The 19532-nt window shown below is 38.8% G+C and overlaps 1 protein-coding gene and 1 pseudogene across 4 annotated transcripts in view; one reads left to right on the forward strand and one right to left on the reverse strand.

Annotated features, from left to right (window-relative positions):
• The window catches only part of RNF111 (ring finger protein 111), a 99395-nt gene extending 87767 nt beyond the window's left edge, over positions 1 to 11628 (reverse strand). For 3 of the 4 annotated variants that reach the window (XM_043555311.1, XM_043555310.1, XM_043555309.1), the window contains exon 1: positions 11238 to 11619. The gene's annotated coding sequence lies outside the window, so the exon portion shown is untranslated. Of the gene's footprint in view, positions 1 to 11237 lie in introns of all 4 variants that reach the window. The other variant, XM_043555312.1, reaches the window with a different exon arrangement.
• Positions 5790 to 6443, forward strand: LOC122468580 (annotated as a pseudogene).
• Positions 11629 to 19532: the final 7904 nt, after the last annotated feature.

The following is a 19532-nucleotide window of genomic DNA, read 5'->3' on the forward strand; positions in this document are numbered from 1 at the left end:
TGAAATATGAGAAGGAAGAAGCCACCAGTCAGCCACAGCACACAGTGCTAAAGGAAGAGCATTCCTAGCAGAGGAAACAATAAAAGAAAGATCATGTGGCAGGAAGAGGCCTAACAAACAACAGAAAGAAGGGGAGGGGAGGAAAGAAAGATGGTACACAAGATGGTTCAGAGACGGTCAAGGGCCAGATCAGGTAAGGTCTGTTACGGAACCACGTGCCATGCTTTTATTTCATTTTATCCTCACTAAAAACTATTATCTCAAAGGAACTAAGGATTATAGAAAGTTAGGCAACTTGCTCAAAGTCTAACACACACATCTGGATCTTAATTCTGACAGAAGTTGATGGTTTTGGTCTTTCACATTTTAAAAATTAAATATATAGTTATGCACGCTTTCATATGTTCACTCATGACTCTGGTTCCAATGACATTATTTTTATATAAGATTATGTTACTCAGCCACAATTTCTTCTATTTTCCTTGGAGATTTTTGGAACTTAGCCTCCACAGTGGGAGAATGCTAAAGGTCTATTAAAATGGAGTAACTGAGGGGTGCCTGGGTGGCTCAGTCAATTAAGCATCTGACTTTGGCTCAGGTCATGATCTCGAGGTTCATGAGTTCAAGCCCCACATTGGGCTCTGTGCTGACAACTCAGAGCCTAGAGCCTGCCTCTGATTCTGTGTCTCCCTCTCTCTCTGCCCCTCCCCAATTCGTACTCTGTCTCCTCTCTCTCTCTAAAATAAATAAAACATTTAAAAACTTAAAAAAAAAAAAAGGGGGCGCCTGGGTGGCTCAGTCGGTTAAGCGGCAGTCGGTTAAGCGGCCGACTTCAGCTCAGGTCATGATCTCACAGTCCGTGAGTTCGAGCCCCACATCGGGCTCTGTGCTGACAGCTCAGAGCCTGGAGCCTGTTTCGGATTCTGTGTCTCCCTCTCTCTGACCCTCCCCTGTTCATGCTCTGTCTCTGCCTGTCTCAAAAATAAATAAAACGTTAAAAAAAAAAAAAAAAAAAAAGACCTCAAGTGGAGAATAAGGATAAAGGCAAATCAGAGGAATGGCAGGCAGGAAGGTGGTTATGAAAATAAGATGGTTAGGGGCACCTGGGTGGCTCAGTCGGTTAAGCGTCTGACTTTGGCTCGGGTCAAGATCTCAAGGTTCATGAGTTCAAGCCCCATATCGGGCTCCATGCTGACAGCTCAGAACCTGGAGCCTGCTTCAGATTCTGTGACTCCCTCTCTCTCTGCCCTTCCCTGGCTTGCACACCCTCTCTCTCTCCCTCACTCTCTCTCTCGCTCTCAAAACTAAATAAACATTAAAAATTAAAAAAGAAAAAAGATGGTTAGCTATTGGTTTTTTTAACAACCAAAATTCTCTACATATTCTCTCAGATTTATAGAGTTTAGTAAAGCAGTCTGTGTTTGACCTATTCCTCCTCTTTTCATTTTATGATGACCAAAAAACTTTTTTTTTTTTTAATGTTTATTCTTGAGACAGAGAGAGACAGAGCATGAATGGGGGAGGGTCAGAGAGGGAGACACAGAATCTGAAGCAGGCTCCAGGCTCTGAGCCGTCAGCACAGAGCCCGACCTCACGGACCGTGAGATCATGACCTGAGCCGAAGTCGGACGCTTAACCGGCTGAGCCACCCAGGTGCCCCCCAAAAAATTTTTTAAGTATAGTTGACAATGTAACATTAGTTGCAGGCCTACAGCAAAGTGATTCAATCTCTCTGTGTTATGCTATGTTCACCACAAGATGCTGCCATCTGTCATATGATGCTATATAATACCATTGACTATATTCCCTATTCTGTACCTTTTTATTCCTATGACTTATTCATTCTATAACTGGAAGCCTGTATCTCCCACTCCCCTTCACCCATTTTGTCCATCCCCACCTCTCCCCTCTGGCAACCACCAGTTTGTTCTCTTTACTTATAGGCCTGATTCTGCTTTTTCTTTATTCATTTGTTTTACTTTTTAGATTCTACATATAAGTGAAATCATATGGTATTTGTCTTTCTTTGTCTTATTTCACTTAGCATAACATCCTCTAGATCAATCCATGTTGTCACAAATGGCAAAATCTCATCCCTTTTTTATGGCTGTATAAGATTCCATAAAATGGCCATTTTTATCTGATACTATATACAGAGTTTAAAGAAATGTGATTTCACAGAAAATACAATCAAATCTGTGACACTCTGCAGATGTTCTGTAATAAAAGTATTACATCACATGATTTTCTTCACTTAATGACTACTTTCTTTTTTTTTTTTTTTTTTTCAACGTTTATTTATTTTTGGGACAGAGAGAGACAGAGCATGAACGGGGGAGGGGCAGAGAGAGAGGGAGACACAGAATCGGAAACAGGCTGCAGGCTCCGAGCCATCAGCCCAGAGCCTGACGCGGGGCTCGAACTCACGGACCGCGAGATCGTGACCTGGCTGAAGTTGGACGCTTAACCGACTGCGCCACCCAGGCGCCCCTTAATGACTACTTTCTATTAAAGAACACAGTTGTTAAAGTAGACTTAGACTTTGTAAAATGAACCTATTTACATGTGTACTTTTTCACATATTTAAACATGATTCTACCACTAAGAGTTGAGAAGAGCCAATTTTCGTATCAACAATGTAACTTGCTGCTGGTATTTATCAAAAACAAAAGTTCACATTTTGTTTAAACATGGTAAATTATACATGTAGCTTTGTCTCAAATTTCCTTGCAATCCCCACTAAATGAAAAAATATTTTAATTCACCAAAAAAGAAAAGGAGCTAACAACAAGAAAGAGCAACAAAATCTTATCTGACAACAACTCCCAAAAGAGAACAGGAAAAAAAAAAAAAATGACTAAGATGTCATGAAAACTAACACAAAAACATTTCTTAAAACTGAAGGACATAAGCCCTTGCTACCTCCATCCTCAGAAATCACCATTCTCCTCATCCACTCCACTCCAGTCACAACAGCTTCTTGGCTTTTCCTTGAGCAGGCCAAGTATGCTATGCTATTTAATCTGCCCGAAATGCTTGTCCCCCAGATAGCCACAAGGATCTCACTTGTTTCCTTTCAGTCTGTGCTAAAAATGTTTCCTTGTCCTTGAGACCATCCCTGATCATCTTACATTTAAAAAGTTAACCTCACTCCTGTCTTCTTTTACCAGCTCAGTTATTGCCATAATCACCATATGTAAAATTTACTTGTTTTCCCAATAGAGCCTAGTCTTTGTTTTCACCATTATTATGTGCCCCAAAGCTTAGAACACAGAGTTGGTATTCAATAAATACGTGTTGAGTTATTACTTAAAATAACCTAAAGTTGTGACACAACTATATCAAAAGAAAGGGTGAAGAAAGAAGTGTGGATTTCTTTTCCATAAGAAGATAACTGGCACAGCAAGGCTCAAACATTCTGACTTGTGAACCCCTTTAGACTCTTAAAAATAATTGAGAATCTCCCAAAACTTTAAATTCTAGGTTATAGTTAATACAATATTAGAAAATAAAATTAATGCTTAAAAATTTATTTTTTAAAAACAGCAACAGTAAGTCTATTACATGCTAATATTAAGTAACATCTCTTCAAAAAAGTTAAAGAGTAGCACTATTACACATTTGTGCTAATCTCTTTAATGTCTAACTTAATAGAAGAAACTTGGATTCTTAAATCTGATTCTGTATCCTATCTAATAAGAAATCCAGCTTTTGGGCGCCTGGGTGGCTCAGTCGGCTGAGCGTCTGACTTCAGCTCAGGTCATGATCTCATGGTCCATGAGTATGAGCCCCACGTTGGGCTCTGTGCTGACAGCTCAGAGCCTGAAGCCTGCTTTGGATTCTGTGTCTCCCTCTCTCTGCCCCTCCCCCACTCATCCTCCTCTCTGTCTCTCTATCTCTCTCTCAAAAATAAATATAAACATAAAAAAAAAAAAAAAAGAAACCCAGCTTCACACAAATATGTACTTAAAAGAGAAGAATATCTTGGGGCACCTGGGTGGCTCAGTAGGTTAACCATCTGACTCTTGATTTTGGCTCGGGTCATGATCTAGAAATTCGTGGGTTTGAGCCCCACATCAGGCTCCACAGCTAGCAGCACAGAGCTTGCTTAGGATTCTCTCTCTCTCTGCCTCTCTCTCTGCCCCCCACCACCCTGCTCGCACTCTTTCAAAATAAATAAACTTTAAAAAAAAAAAAAAGAGTATCTTTAATAACTTTGTCAGATAAGTGTATACACTATTTTTTGATATTAACCCAAAACAAAACTTAGTAATTATAATTTTGTAAAGGTTACCTGTAATGTTGAATCTGATAACTTATCAATGAAACTTCTTATCATTTCATTAACTATCTATTGATTTATCTTGCACTTAAATAGATCTTTCACACATACATGATTTTGTAATATCATGCACAGGTCATTAGAAAAGTTGGTCCACAAAGTTATGCATATCTTCCAAACACTGACACATTTCATTATATAATAGTCATTTTATACACATTTTGTTAATATCACCATCAATTTCATCAAAAAGGTCCTAAGAAGCTGCCAAACTCATAGTGGCAGATATGTATTCCAAAATTCTAATTTTTGCTTGAAAGCCTTAATTTTATCTTGGCAATAATTTGTCAGTTGTTTTCCCTCACTTCATTTATTTTTGAGAAAACATACACAAATACCCAAGTTTAAGTAACTACAGTTTTCATTCTTTCAAGTAAAAATACAGTTCCATTAAAAAAAAGCAACTAAGTTTGCTAGTTCATCCTGCAACTCAATCACACAAGTACTTTTCTTCAAGACAAGCATAATTTGGGATGAAGCAAAAGTGCCTTACAACATTCTCATTTTATCACATGAAATATTAAAAAGAAAAAAAATATTAAAAAGACATGTACTCAAGGGTCAAGATTAATAAAACAGGTTTTACTGCTTTATAAAGAACTTTGTTAAAAGAAACTGGTTTTATTTCTGTTTTTTTCATGGTTTTCATTCTTAAATGAAACTGGCTTTGTAAATGTGTAGTAATGAAAAATATGATGACTATCAGTACAGTTTTAGCCACGGTCTTAATATGCACTGCAGGGCCAGCAGTTTTGCCCATCACTGTTTGTACTATCACTGCAAATGCCAACATAGTTAAGTAGTGAAGAAGAACTTACTATTATCAAATAGTTTCATTCAACCCAGTCAATTTGCTGAAACACTTGCAGACCTCCCCACAAGAGGCCATACTGCTGTGCTGTATACATATAAAATAGTAAGAGGAGATAGATCTTCAGGGAAAAGAAGAGGGATGGCAAGAAAATTTATTTTTCTGTGTATACCCTTCATATCTTATGAATTTGGTACCCTGTGTATTGCTTTTATCTTTAAAACTTAAATATATTTTTTAAAAGACAACAAAATCACTGACATCAAAAGTAACTAAGCAGATATGTAAGCATACTATAAGAAATATGATAGTAATACCAGAAAAAAAAAAAACAAAAAACCTCTTAGGAGTTCGACTTCAGCTCGGGTAATGATCTCACAGTTTGTGGATTTGGACCCGCTGTGCTGACAGCTCAGAGCCTGGCGCCTGCTTTGGATTCTGTGTCTTCCTCTCTCTGCCCCTCCCCCACTCACGCTCTGACTCTCTCTCAAAAATAAACAAACATTAAAAAAATTTTTAAACCATGTACATATATTAATTGCCTCAAAAATTAACTGGTTAAAAACCATTCAAATTATTGTCTGGTATCTTGGTGGCTGCTCCTGCTTGGGGCCATCCCTCACCTAAGGCAGGAAGATGGTGGCTGCAAAGAAGACAAAAAAAGTCACTGGAGTCAATTACCTCTAGTCTCCAACTACTTACGAAAAGTGGAAGTATGTACTGGGGTATAAGCAGCTGAACATGATCGGACATGGCAAAGCAAAACTGATGATCCTCGCCAACAACTGCCCAGCCTTGAGGTAATCTGAAATAGATTATTACACCATGTTTGGCCAAAACTGGTGTCTATCACTAGAGTGGCAATAACACTGAACTGGGCACAGCATGTGGGAAATACTACAAAGTATGCACACTGGCTATCATTGACCCAGGTGATTCTGGTATCATTAGAAGCATGCAAGAACAGACTGGTGAACAGCAAATCACACAAAATTTTCCTTAAATAAAACTGGCCAGAGCTTGTTTTAAAAAACAAAAAGCCCAAAATACTGTCTGGAAAAATACTTACCAATCAGGGTTAAAAAATAAATAAATAAAGCAAATACCCACACACAGGTGAGAAAATGGCTATGAGACATACCTTGTAACAATATCCAGAAAAATGTCCATGTATTTCCACTCATATTTGAAACATTATTCTATATTATAATTAAAAATCTCATTTAAAAACCTAGTTAAGGGGTGCCTGGGTGGCTCAGTTGGTTCCGCGTCTGACTTCGGTCATGATCTCGTGGTCTGAGTTTGAGCCCCACGTTGGGCTCTGTGCTAACAGTTCAGAGTCTGGTGCCTGCTTCAGATTCTGTGTCTCCCTCTCTCTCTGCCCCTCCCCAGCTCATGCTCTGTCTCTCTCTCTCTCTCAAAAATAAATAAACATTAAAAAATAATAATAAATAAATAAATAAAATAAAAGGCTAGTTAAAAAGCAACAATTTCCTTCAGACTAGAATGTCTGATGACTTAGTTAAAAACAATGAGGTATGCACACCTTGTCATTTTTAATTTTTTTTTTTAATGCTTATTTATTCTTCAAGAGAGAGGATGAGCAGGGAAGAGGCAGAGAGAGGGAGACACAGAATCCGAATCAGGCCCGAGGAAGCTGTCAGCACAGAGCCCGACACAGGGCTCGAACCCACGAACTGCAATATCATGACCTGAGCCGAAGTCCGGAGCCCAACCAACTGAGCCACCCAGGCACCCCTACACCTTGTCATTTTTAACAGTTAAGTGATTAAACCCTCAACATATGAAATGTAACACAAAGTAAAATAATATTTTTTTTCTATTTCATTTGATCATAATTAAGATCAAATCAGAACTTATTTATTTTAAAAAATAGAAAAATAGGGGCGCCTGGGTGGCGCAGTCGGTTAAGCGTCCGACTTCAGCCAGGTCACGATCTCGCGGTCCGGGAGTTCGAGCCCCGCGTCAGGCTCTGGGCTGATGGCTCAGAGCCTGGAGCCTCTTTCCGATTCTGTGTCTCCTTCTCTCTCTGCCCCTCCCCCGTTCATGCTCTGTCTCTCTCTGTCCCAAAAATAAATAAACGTTGAAAAAAAAAAATTTTAGTAAAAAAAAAATAAATAAAAAATAGAAAAATAATACAGTGTTTTATGGCAAATATAATAAATTACTACATTTATTTACCTCATAAATAAAATCTTCATAGAAATATAAACCCACTATCAACATCTAAGTTTAGGTTTCTCAGGGGATGTCCTGATCCAGGAAATAAGAGATTATTTCTATATATAAACAGAAAACTCAAGGATGCCTGGGTGGCTCAATGGGTTGAGTGTCTGACTTCAGCTCGGGTCATGATCTTGTGGTCTGTGAGTTCGAGCCCTGCATCAGGCTCTATGCTGACAGCTCAGAGCCTGGAGCCTGCTTTGGATTCTGTGTCTCCCTCTCTCTCTGCCCCTCCCCCACTCATGCTCTGTTTCTCTCTCTCTCTCTCTCTCTGTCTCTCTCTCAAAAATAAATAAATGTTAAAGAAAAAATTAAACAGAAAACTCAAAAGCAAATTGGACTCCCCACTAAAAGGAACCAGGGCTCCTTAGAGATTCCAAGACTGAGACAGGAAAGATATAAGATGAGCTTGAACTTCTTGTTGTGCCAGAGAGAAAGGAAATACAGTATTCATAAAAAATTATGTATGTCAAAAAACACAGGAGCCAGGGTGGAGAGGCTCTCACTGGACAAACGTCGGATAATTTGAGCATCAAAATAAGTAAAGGCAGTAATGGATTTACAATCCATTGAATAAAACACGAAGTAGATAGGTTCATATTGATAATAGATAAAAGAGTGCTTCTTCCATACAACAGCCTATTGATTAGAGATGGTAGAGTTTGAAATAAGCATTCTGCAACCATCAAAGATCAACAGAGGCAAGAATCATCAATGGATGTTTACATAATGTCATTATCATCCCTAACAAAATTAACATAATTCCTTAATATCTAATATCCTTGATATATGATATCCATTCACATTCATATTTCCCCCAAAGTGTTCCAAAAAGGACTTCCTACAATTGATTTGAGTGAGGATTTAAACAAGGTCAACACATTACATTTGGTTGCTACACATAAAATATTTTTAACATCGTCTGTCAGCAATTATGGAAAAGCCTAACGCACAAACCAAACAACTTACACTTGTAGATTCTCCAGAATCAAACACAATCCAATGCCTTTGCTGTTCCCTTTATCTGCAAGATTCCTCAAAATTATCAGTATGGCTGATTCTTTTTAGTAAATGATCACAACTCATCACCTCTAAAAAGAAGTTAGGCCCTCCCTAACCACTCAATCCACAGTACAGCTCCACTTCCACTCATTCTTCATTACATGGTCTTATTTTCTTCATGGCACTCACCACTACCTCAAACTATTCTGTTTATTATGTTTCCCACAGTAGAATGACAACTCCCTGAAGGCAAAGGGCCTTCCTCACTGGAGACCAAAAACGATACTGAGAACATGAGACATTCAATAAATACATACTGAGTAAGTAATAACTCAGTACACTTATTTAAAATGTAAGCTCAATTTAGTATTTGTTTTTAAACATCTGTAGCTCACTCCACATGTAATGATATGAATTGAATACCTGTAGAAACCTGGGTCAGCTGTTACCAAGAATCGGTGGGATCAGGAAAGAAAGAACAGAGGTGTAAGGCATTCAAACGCAATTCTGGACTTTAACTGAACGATTACAGGTTTCTGAAAGAAAAATTATTCAGGATGATTTAAAGAGCATTACCAGAAATAGAACAAATTTCATCTCTTAGTATCATATGAGAGCTATTAAATCATATATAATATCTACAAGGGGAGAGAAGTATTATCTAGAACAACAAACATGGCTGCCTCCTGGGTTTTTTTTCTTTTTTTTTTTCTCACCTAATATAAACATGAAGGAATTTAACTCTCAGTATAGCACCTCTTTCTAGGAATTGAATCATAATGAATACACCAATAAGTACCAAAAACACCTAACTAAAAATATGAATCATTAAATTGGGACCTAGAGAAACCTCGAAAGCCATCCCACACTTCTCATTTAACAATTGAAAGAGATCAGAAGCCAAGGATGGTTATCAATAAAGTCACCTATCTAATGAATAGCAAGCAAAGCTAGATCTAAAATCCAGATCTCCTATCTCCAGCCTTATACTCTTTCATAAGATAATGTCACCCATAGAATGCTAATGTCAAGTTACAAACATACTTTAATTACTATCATTTTTAATGTTGTCACTTTTTTTCTTCCTATTGAAGTCCTAGCTCACAGAGGGAAAAGTTAAAACAAGACACATATAACTATGCTCTAAGTAAATAAAGCATGTTACAGAAACCCCTCTTTGGCAAAATAATAAAATGTCTAAAAAATTTAATTGGCATGACTCAAGAGTGTTTAATCCCACTTTAAATTTTAAAATGAAAATAACGGGGCACCTGCCTGGTTCAGTTGGTGGAGCATGGGACTCTACCTGGGTGTTCTAAGTTCGAGCCCCACACTGGGTGTAGCAATTACTTAAAAAATAAGTAAAGAGCCACATATATAAGATCCACCATCCCTGTGAACAAGGAGAGAGTCTCCACTCCTCCCAGTTTTTCTTAAAATATTGTTCAGACGAATTCACAAACATCGTCAGCAGCTTTTAGAATACTACTCTGAATCTTAGATGGCAAACAAATGAGCAGGGGAAAAATGTCATGTGTCCAAGGTTAATGAGAAGAAACGGACAAAAGTAAAATAATTCAAGGCTTTAAAAAAAATTAAGGATTGTTTTCAGAGTAAGAGGGCCTCTTTCTCATCCCGTTTTATCTCACAAACACAACCAAAGACTACTGTTTAGTATGAAAAGCAACAGTTTATACTGACATAAAAATACTTACTAAAAAAATATAGTAACAAACCATCAAAATGTAGATCTTCACCATAATAAAGCTGAGTAAAAATAGTATTACAGAACTTCCACGTAATATCGAAATCACATTCTAACGTTTGAAAGCAAACACACACACACACACACACACACACACACACACACACACACACAAAATGGGAAAGCAAATGGGACCTCAGCTTATATTTTCCCCAGGCTGTTCTTTTCGACTAATACAAGAAAATTAAACATAAAAATACCAAGTAAAATAAAGTTTGTATTAAGTCGGGTTCAAAAGCTCAAACAACTATAAAATGAAGTCTATGTCAGCTGGCACCTGACCACTCCAGAGAGTTCTAAATTCATACTGCACATAAATCAAGAAACAGGAAAGCACACAATACAATGGAGTCACCTCACAGTACGAACATGAACAAATTAAATGAACACCCTATATACTTCCTGGTATTTTTAAGCACTAAAACTTGGGACTTGCGTTAAGAAGTATCTGTAAAGATCTATTATAGCCATTTAAAAGCTATGGTGACAAACCTCTATTTCTACAGTACAGAACAGATATTTCCACTACAGCCTTGCCACTGCCTCTGACAAATTACCTAAGGACAATAATAAAATATACAGCTTCTTTTCTAATGACCAAACCAACTCTACACAAAAATCTGACGCGTCTGTATTTCTGCTGTTCCGCGGACGTTTCCTTGATCACATAAGACGGCAACTCCCTAACCGTCAGGGCTGACTTAGCGCCCTCCAACACCCCCGGTGCGGGTTACCTTCATCACTCCATTGTCAAATCGCACTCCCACGCCTCAGTCCTCAGTCCCCCTCCTAGACTCTGGGGAGAGTCCAAAGAGGAAAAGAAATCCCCTCACCCACACTCCCTTACTGTGGGGTGTGGGTGTGTCTGTAGACGAATGCTTTGCTCAAACACAATTAATTCTCCTGCGAAGACCCAGACCCTAAGTCACTATGGAGCCAGCAGTAACCGGCCGGTCGCCGACCCCAGCCTTCCGCGGCCGCAGCCCTTCCTCTTTCTCCCCTCCAGGCCGGCCCCTCCCCCGTTGCGCGCACGCGCGGCCTCCAATCGATCCCCTCCCCCCTAGCCCCCTCACCTTAATCATTAGCTACCCTTTTCCCAGAGTCCGGGAATCACTGGCCCAGGAAGGAAGACAGCAGATGGAAGAGGGGAAGAGGATGCGTCGAGAGCCAGTGATCTGGGCTTTCAGATCTCGGCCTAATAGGCCCCTATAGTCAAGAGCTGCGTCTGTCACCGCCACCAAACCGTACGAGCGGCAGCGCCTGGTTCGGCCCAGTTCACCCGGCCTGGGTTCAGAACGCCTGATTTGATCCCACAAGAACTCCTTCCCTGAAGCTGCGGGCGTTTCTGTGCTGCGCAGACCGAACACCTCGCCACCGTCGCCGCCACTGCTGCTGTTCTCCTGCCGCCGCCGCTGCCGCCGCCTAACCAATCCCTCCTCTACCGAGCGAGCACGACACTCAGGATCTTTACGACAGTTCGGAAAGTGAGGGAGCAGTAGTCTTCAGGCCTCCATTAATATCTGTTTCTGCGCTTGCTCAGATTCATGTTTCTCAATGTCCCGCCCCCTCTTCCTCAGCCCTCCCCCTTTGTACTTGCTTTACGAAGTCTGTTAGCGAAGCCTAACGATTTCATGAAGCTCGTTATTTTATTTTCCTTGGTGATTGTATTCTACATTTAAGCAAAATACTATTTATTGGCTAATTTTTTTCGTAACTGAGAAGTACAATTAACCACAGAATTATTGACTACATTTACAGTACATTTAAACGAAAACACGGTTTACTGTCACACACACAAAATGATACCCAAATCATACTCGCTAATGACATAAAGATCATAGCACCCGGATCTTAGGGTGAATTTGCTTCCAGAATCACATCAAAAGTGGTAACATATCCTGGGAACTGACTGTACAATCACCTACGCCTTCTTAATTATTTTATGAAAATCAGTAGATAGCAATTGCTTCATTACGTGCATTAGGAGGATGTACGGAAGAAGAATACAGGCTTTAGAATCAGTCAGACTTCCTTTCAAATCCTGATGATGCCAATTAACAGCATTCGGATTCATTATACCTTTATAAATCTTTCCAAAAAAAGAAAAGAAAAGAAAGAAAACGTTAGTTACACTTCAATTTAAAAAGAAAATAAAAGGGCATCTTAAGCAAAAAAAAATAAAATAAAATTGTTTCTTTACAAAAAGAACATTATTTACCTCAAAGGGTTATTGTGAGATTAAATAAGACAGTTCATATAATGTTGTGAACATTATTTACCAATTAAGTGTTCAATAAACATTAATTCCCTCCCTTTATTATCAACCTATCTTTCTCAATATGTTTTCTTTTGTTCACTTGTGTTCTCCAGACTGTTGTGTGAAGGAAATATATTAAAATAATAATAATAGTGGCACCTGGGTGACTCAGTCAGTTAAGTACCCAACTTCAGATCAGGTCATGATCTCAAGGTCCCTGGGTTCCAGTCCCACATCGGACTCTCTGTGCAAAGAACCCACTTCAGATCCTCTCTCTCTCTCTCTCTCTCTCTCTCTCTCTGCCCCTCCACTCATGCTCTCTCCGTCTCTCAAAAATAAATATTTTAAAAAAGAAAAGAAAAGATCACAGGTTTTGTGGGAAAACTGGAAGAGCATTGGAGCAGGAATTTTCCTCAGTCCTCCTATTTTCTTGCTCTAAACATAAAATTCTACCTGGACTATCTTATCTACTGCCATGATTTCAATTGTTATTGACTCATGACTTCTCAAAATCATGTACTTCCAGAACGATATTTCCAGACCTAACCTTTTTTTCAAGCTCTTGACCTGTGCTCTTCAAGGAAGTAGACACTGGCCCCATGTAGCTATTGAGCACTTGAAATGTGGTGAGTATGAATTGAAAAGCACATTAAGTGAAAAATATACATCCAATTCAAAGATACAATACAAAAAATTGTAAAAATCTCAATAATTTTAATATTCATTTCATGTTGAAATAATATCTTGGTTAGATTGGGGTAAATCAGTGTTTCTCAAGCAGGGATGATTTTGTCGTCCCGTCCCCGCCCCCCCCCCCCCCGGGGATATTTAGCAATATCTGGAGACATTTTTGGTGTTCACAACTTGCGGGAAGGATGGCTACTGACCTCTACTAACAAGAGGCCAGGGATGCTGCTAAACGTCTTACAATACACAGGACAATCCTCCACAACAAAGAATTTTCTGGCCCAAAATGTCAATAGTACAGTTGAGAAATCCTGGGGCTAAATAAAATATACCACTAAAGTTCATTTCACCTATTTCTTTTACTTTTTAAATATAACTACTATAAGATTTAAAATTACATCTGTAGCTCACATTATACTTCTGTTGGACAGTGTGGACTGATCTAGACCGTATGGCTATTTTACTGGATATGTAATTTCCACTTTAATGTCCCACAGGTATCCCTAACACATCATGTTCAAAATAAATAAAAATAAATAAATGTAGGTATACTGTATTTACACTGTAACATGGAAGGAACAGGGTGGTGTAGTAGTGCTCTGAGAACACAAAGATGGAACACCATAGTCAAACCAAGAGGAAGTGATGTGTAAACTAAACTTTGCGACATAAATGAAGACAATCAAATGAAGCAAATAGAACATTCCAGGCAGAAAAGATCAGTACACTAAGGTACAGAAACAGCAAGAAGCAAATTCTCTAATAAGATCTACTGAATGTGTTGTGCAGAGAAACTATTGAGAGATAAGGGAAGAAAAGTAGATAGAAACAGATTAAGTAAGGTTATTTTTGCTAGCATGAGGAATTTGAACTATTTCATACTTAAAACTATGGTAAGCCATTAAAGGAAATCAACCGGAGGAGTAATAATCAGATTGACTATCAGAGATATCATTATATATTCAGAGTAGGGGCTGGATTGGAAAGGGACAAAAATAGAGAGGCAAAGACCAGTTGAACTGGCAAGCAAAAAGTGATGAGGGTGGTGGAAATGAGAATGAGAAGGAAGAGACAGATACAAGAAGAGTAAACAACTGGAGTGAAGGAGAAGGAGAATCTCAGAAGCTTCCAAATTTACAGTAAGCGGTTGGGTGGAAGTGCCATTCAGGAAAAAGAATGGCAAAACCCAACTTTGGGGTATGGAAATTTTGATTGGGGTGGGATGAGAAAGGAGGTTGAAAGGAAATAATTACTTCTTTATTGGGCAAGTTGAGTTTGAGGTGTCTAATATTTAGCCAAAGTGTAGATTCCAGTAAGCTGTTGGATATGTGGGTTTGGAGCTCAGGAAAAGTCTGGGCTGAAGACAGAGTTTTGATAGGAATTAGCTTGTGAGCACTGAAGCAGTAATTTTGATGAGGTCACCCAGAATATCAGTGAAAAGAGACAGATATCTGGGGAAAGGTGATATTTTAAGAGTGGAAGAATGAAGAAGAGTCCCAGAAAAATAAGGATGGGCCAGGAGAAAAGCAAAGAAAGAAAAACCCAAACAAATAGGTGGCAGGCCAAGTAAGAAAAAGAGTTTCAATGATGAAGTGGGTGATCAAAGATATGAAATGTCCATTAGTTTGGCAATAAGGAGATCTGTAAACAAGAGTAATCTCAGTAACTGTCATACATTTTAGAACAGAGGTTCTCAACAGGGTTGACTGTGACCCCCAGGGATTGACAATGTCCAAAGATATTTTTTGTTGTCACAATGGGGAAGATGCTGGTGATATCTAATGTCTACAGGTCAGGGACATTGCTAACCATCCTATAATGCACAATACAGCCCCTAAAACAAAGAATTATCTGGCCCAAAATGCCATAATGATCCAGTTGATAAGTCCTGGCTTAGAATGCACTGAACATTGTACATAGACAAGGACCAGTACTTTTTCATGAAAATGGTAAACTGGAAAAAGAAAGATAGACCTATATTTAGCAGGATATGGAGTCAAGAAAGGGAAGGCTTGAATCCTATCAGTAGGCTCAGGGGAGGAGAGTAGCAGAAAAAGAGAAATGAAAGATAATGGAAATATAGGGATGCTCAAAGGAGACAGAGGACATGGGATTTAAAGCTCAGATAGAAGAATTAGCCTTGGATAGAAGGGATATTCCTTTCACTGAAACAAGTGAGGAGAGGGAGGAAAGGATTGCACAAATGAACTAAATTTGTTAGCTTCAGGGGACAAGTCCAGGGCTTGCTCATTGAATGACCTTGATGTCTCTGTGAAACTCTAAGTAAGGTCATCTACTAAGGCAGCAGTTTTGGAAATGGCTGGGTGGAGAGTAATTAGGAGACAGAGATAAAAAATCAGAATAGTCATTAACATGACGGCAGGGCAGACGGTAGGTAGACAACAAATCAAAGGCAGGAAGCCCAGAACAGATAGGGGGACAGGGGTATGACTGAGAGGTCAGGTGCGCCAGGGAAGTTGTATTTAGGGGAATAATGGTAGATTATAGATTATAGAATTGGGAGAGATCCCTCACCTGAATTACATACAGTTTCCTGATTTCTGTGCTTCTGCTCCCACCACAATTATCCCACCACTCCCAGTGCAACCTTCAACCACTCTCGGAGTATGGTAGAAACTGATTGAGACACTAAGTTGCTTAAAATCCTTCAAGGACCTTCCATCACCTACACAATAAAGTCACAAGTCCTTGGCTTGTCAAATCAAGCTCTTCAAAATCCAGATTCCCCAGAGCCATTTCACACCACCCATTCCCACCATCCTATTGCCTGCCCCAGCTTAGACTTTGGTGAACTTCTCAAACTACTTGTAGTTCTCCAGAAAAAAATATAGTGTTCCAGTATCTCCCTGCCTTGGCACCTACTATTCCTTCTGTCTTAAAATATCCTCCCTCTTTCCTCCATATCCTTCATCCCTGCTTTATCTGCTTAGCAAACTCTTATCCATTCCTCAAAGCCCTCCTCCATGAAACATTCCCTTTCCTTGCTCCCTTGTTCTTACAACAGAGCTAATAATCACTCCTGCTTTTGCGCACTCTTCAATCTTTGTATATACTTCTATTAGAAGTATATTTATATATACCTGTCTTCCCACCCCCCCCAAAAAAAACTAAGAATAAAACAAATCATGTCCTCCCTTCAGTAGAAAAATACTGCTCATTAAATATTTACTGAATTTACAGAATAAGGAGATGCGGCTCTCGTCTCTATTTTTGCCACTAAGAAGCTAGAAATCCTTAATCTTAATCAAATCACTTGAAGCCTTCCAAAAATTAATTTTACTCTCCTGTGTAAAGATCACAGCTACCCAGCATATAGTCCAAACCAAATTCCGCTTGTGTGAAACTGCAGCAAAATAAAATTTACCAAATTAGCCTGCATATATGGGCCAGCAGTATCTAACTATCTAGTAGGCAGGAGTTTGAGAAGCTTGCTTTGAACACAAAAATACTGAGCTGAATTAATGGGTCACTTGCAATAAATGGGAAAAAGGAACAATTTCTACAAATTACCAAAGTCAGAGGGAAAGACTGGTATGCCCACCAACCATCGCATACTTCACAATTACAGAAAGTCTGCAAATGAGAGTAACTGAGTATGTGGTCAGCTTTGAGAGCTCTTCGGAAGAAAATGATGTTTGGAGATTAAATGTAATGAGTTAGGGAGACCTTGGGAACTTGCTGAATATAATTATTTCAATAAATATATTTCCTCAGATGAAAAGGTTTGGGAAGAATTAAAAGGACCTAAGAGATGCACTAGTCAGAATATTTAGCGATTCACAACATTTTACTTTCCAATTAATGTACAAGGATATCACTGAAACTTGAAACAGAAAAGAAAATGTTACAGATTTGACAACACTGCTGATTTGGTTGAGGCAGTACAGGACCTCCTTAAAACTTTATATATAGGGCTGCCTAGGTGGCTCAGCCAGTTTGGTGTCCGACTCCTGATTTTCAGCTCAGGACACAATCCCACAGGCTCAGGATGAAGCCCTGCAACAGGCTCTGTGATGAGCATGGAAACTTCCTGGGATTCTCTCTCTGTCTCTCTGTCTCTGTCTCTGTCTCTGTCTCTGTCTCTCTCTCTCCCTCTGCCTTTCTCCCCCCGCCCCTTGTGCGCGCACTCTCTCTCTCAAATAAAAACAAATGACTTAATGGGGCGCCTGGGTGGCGCAGTCGGTTAAGCGTCCGACTTCAGCCAGGTCACGATCTCGCGGTCCGTGAGTACGAGCCCCGCATCAGGCTCTGGGCTGATGGCTCAGAGCCTGGAGCCTGTTTCCGATTCTGTGTCTCCCTCTCTCTCTGCCCCTCCCCCGTTCATGCTCTGTCTCTCTCTGTCCCAAAAATAAATAAACGTTGAAAAAAAAAATTTAAAAACAAATGATTTAAAACTTTGTATATAAATTTTGATTTTAGATTATAAAACACAGACTGTTTAAAGATTATAAATCTTTATTACACATACAGAGGAAGTAAAACACAGAAACAAAGAGAAAATCTTTAGACACAGAACTTCTTTCCTATTACTAACCTACTTTAAAGTCATTTTTTAATCTAATGAAACTATTTTGAAATATAGACTAAAAAGTTGAGGAGTTGGGGTGCCTGAGTGGCTCAGTCAGTTAAGCGTCCAGCTTCAGCTCAGGTCATGATCTCACAGTTTGTGATTTCAAGCCCCACATCAGCTCTCTGCTGACAGCTAGGAGCCTGGAGCCTGCTTTGAATTCTGTGTCTCCCTCACTCTCTGCCCCTCCCCCACTCGTGCACGCATGTGTGCTCTCTCTCTCTCTCAAAAATAAATATTTTAAAAAGTTTAAAAAAAAAAGAAAATTTGAGGAGTTATTTGGTGGAAGGATAACCTCAAAAGAGTACAATTTTGGTGACTATTTGTAATTTTTAAAGTTTTTCTGACTGCTTTTGGAATGCAGCCTTCAAGACACATTTGAATTACGAAGCACTAATACTATCCATGTGGTTCAGTTTCTGAAAAAGTGAGGCAACAAATTATGGACTAAGAGGGAGGCATAGAATGCCTGAAATTTTGTAGAAATTTCAAGTATCCTGAAATAGTTCTGGATATCTGGCCTAATTCTGGCCAGAAGTTTGAGGCCATCTGGTTCTGTGAAAGTATATTTTCAAATAAAACTATAGGAAAATGAAAGAGAAAGGCACCACCCACCATGGTCATATAGGCCTAGAAACACAACTGAGGTGTCTGAATTGATTGCCAACTGTTCTCAGAACTAGTTTCGTCTGCTAATCCCTAGTATTTATATACTCTTTGTCAAATTGGTCATAAGTTTACCACTGAAGTTTCACATTAATTTAACACTTTTTGGAATGTTTTTGCAATGCTGTTTTTAAAATCCATAATTTCTGGGGGTGCCTGGGTGGCTCAGTGGTTCGAGCATCTGACTCTTGATTTCATCTCAGGCTGTGAGTTCGAGCCCTGCACCTGGCTCTGGGCTGATGGTGCGGAGCCTACTTAAGATTTTTTCTCCCTCTCTCTCTGACCCTCCTGCATGCTCTCTCTCTCTCTCTCTCTATTTCAAAATAAATAAATAAACTTAAAAAAAATAAAATCCATAATTTTTGAAGAACTCACTCCTGTTAGCATTAAAAAATTCACAAGTTTCTGATCATTAAGTTAGGCTACATAATCTCCAACGTCAGAGCTCTAACATTTCACAGTTTGCTTGTAAGATTTATACAAACCCTGCAAATATTACAATTTCAAGTATGATTTACACACTGGAAAATTATTTGCAAATTCAGAACAAGAAGTAAAAATGTTTTTATTTACTTGCTTGCTACTCACAGATCACATAAAGTTTTCTCCAAACATCAAATGTTTCCCCAAACCATACTGCAATTCTTTGTCTAACGTGTACCTTGAATATAATTGTGGGCTATAGGATTACAGAGACTGTGATTTTTTAGTTTTTAGATAACACAGTACATTTGAAATATATAACATATAATGGGGGACTATTCAGAAGTATATAGAAGAAAAAAAAAGAGAAATAAATGAAACTGCCCATGTCATGAAAAGAGATTTTAAAAGTATTTTACACCTTGAATCTGAATGACTATAGTATTCAGTGCTTCTGGTAAGATTTTAACTATTTTCACATTTTATAAAGCATAAGTCATTATTACACTACTGTTTCGGAACATTGGAAAGATTATTTAGAGATTTTAGTTTAATATCTTATTTTGAAATTTGCTCAAAGTTTTTAAGTTTTGAAAATATGAACGGGTCAAAGTTGACGAAGAGCAAACTCTGAAATCTCATTTATTTGGATTATAAGGATAAATAAAATCATTCTACTCTGAAACCTTCAGTCTTTTAGGATTGAGTTAAACTAGGAAAGAGTGCCACCTGCTGAATAAAAACTAC

The sequence above is a fragment of the Prionailurus bengalensis genome, chromosome B3 (assembly GCF_016509475.1).
Source record: "Prionailurus bengalensis isolate Pbe53 chromosome B3, Fcat_Pben_1.1_paternal_pri, whole genome shotgun sequence".
Lineage (NCBI taxonomy): Eukaryota > Metazoa > Chordata > Mammalia > Carnivora > Felidae > Prionailurus > Prionailurus bengalensis.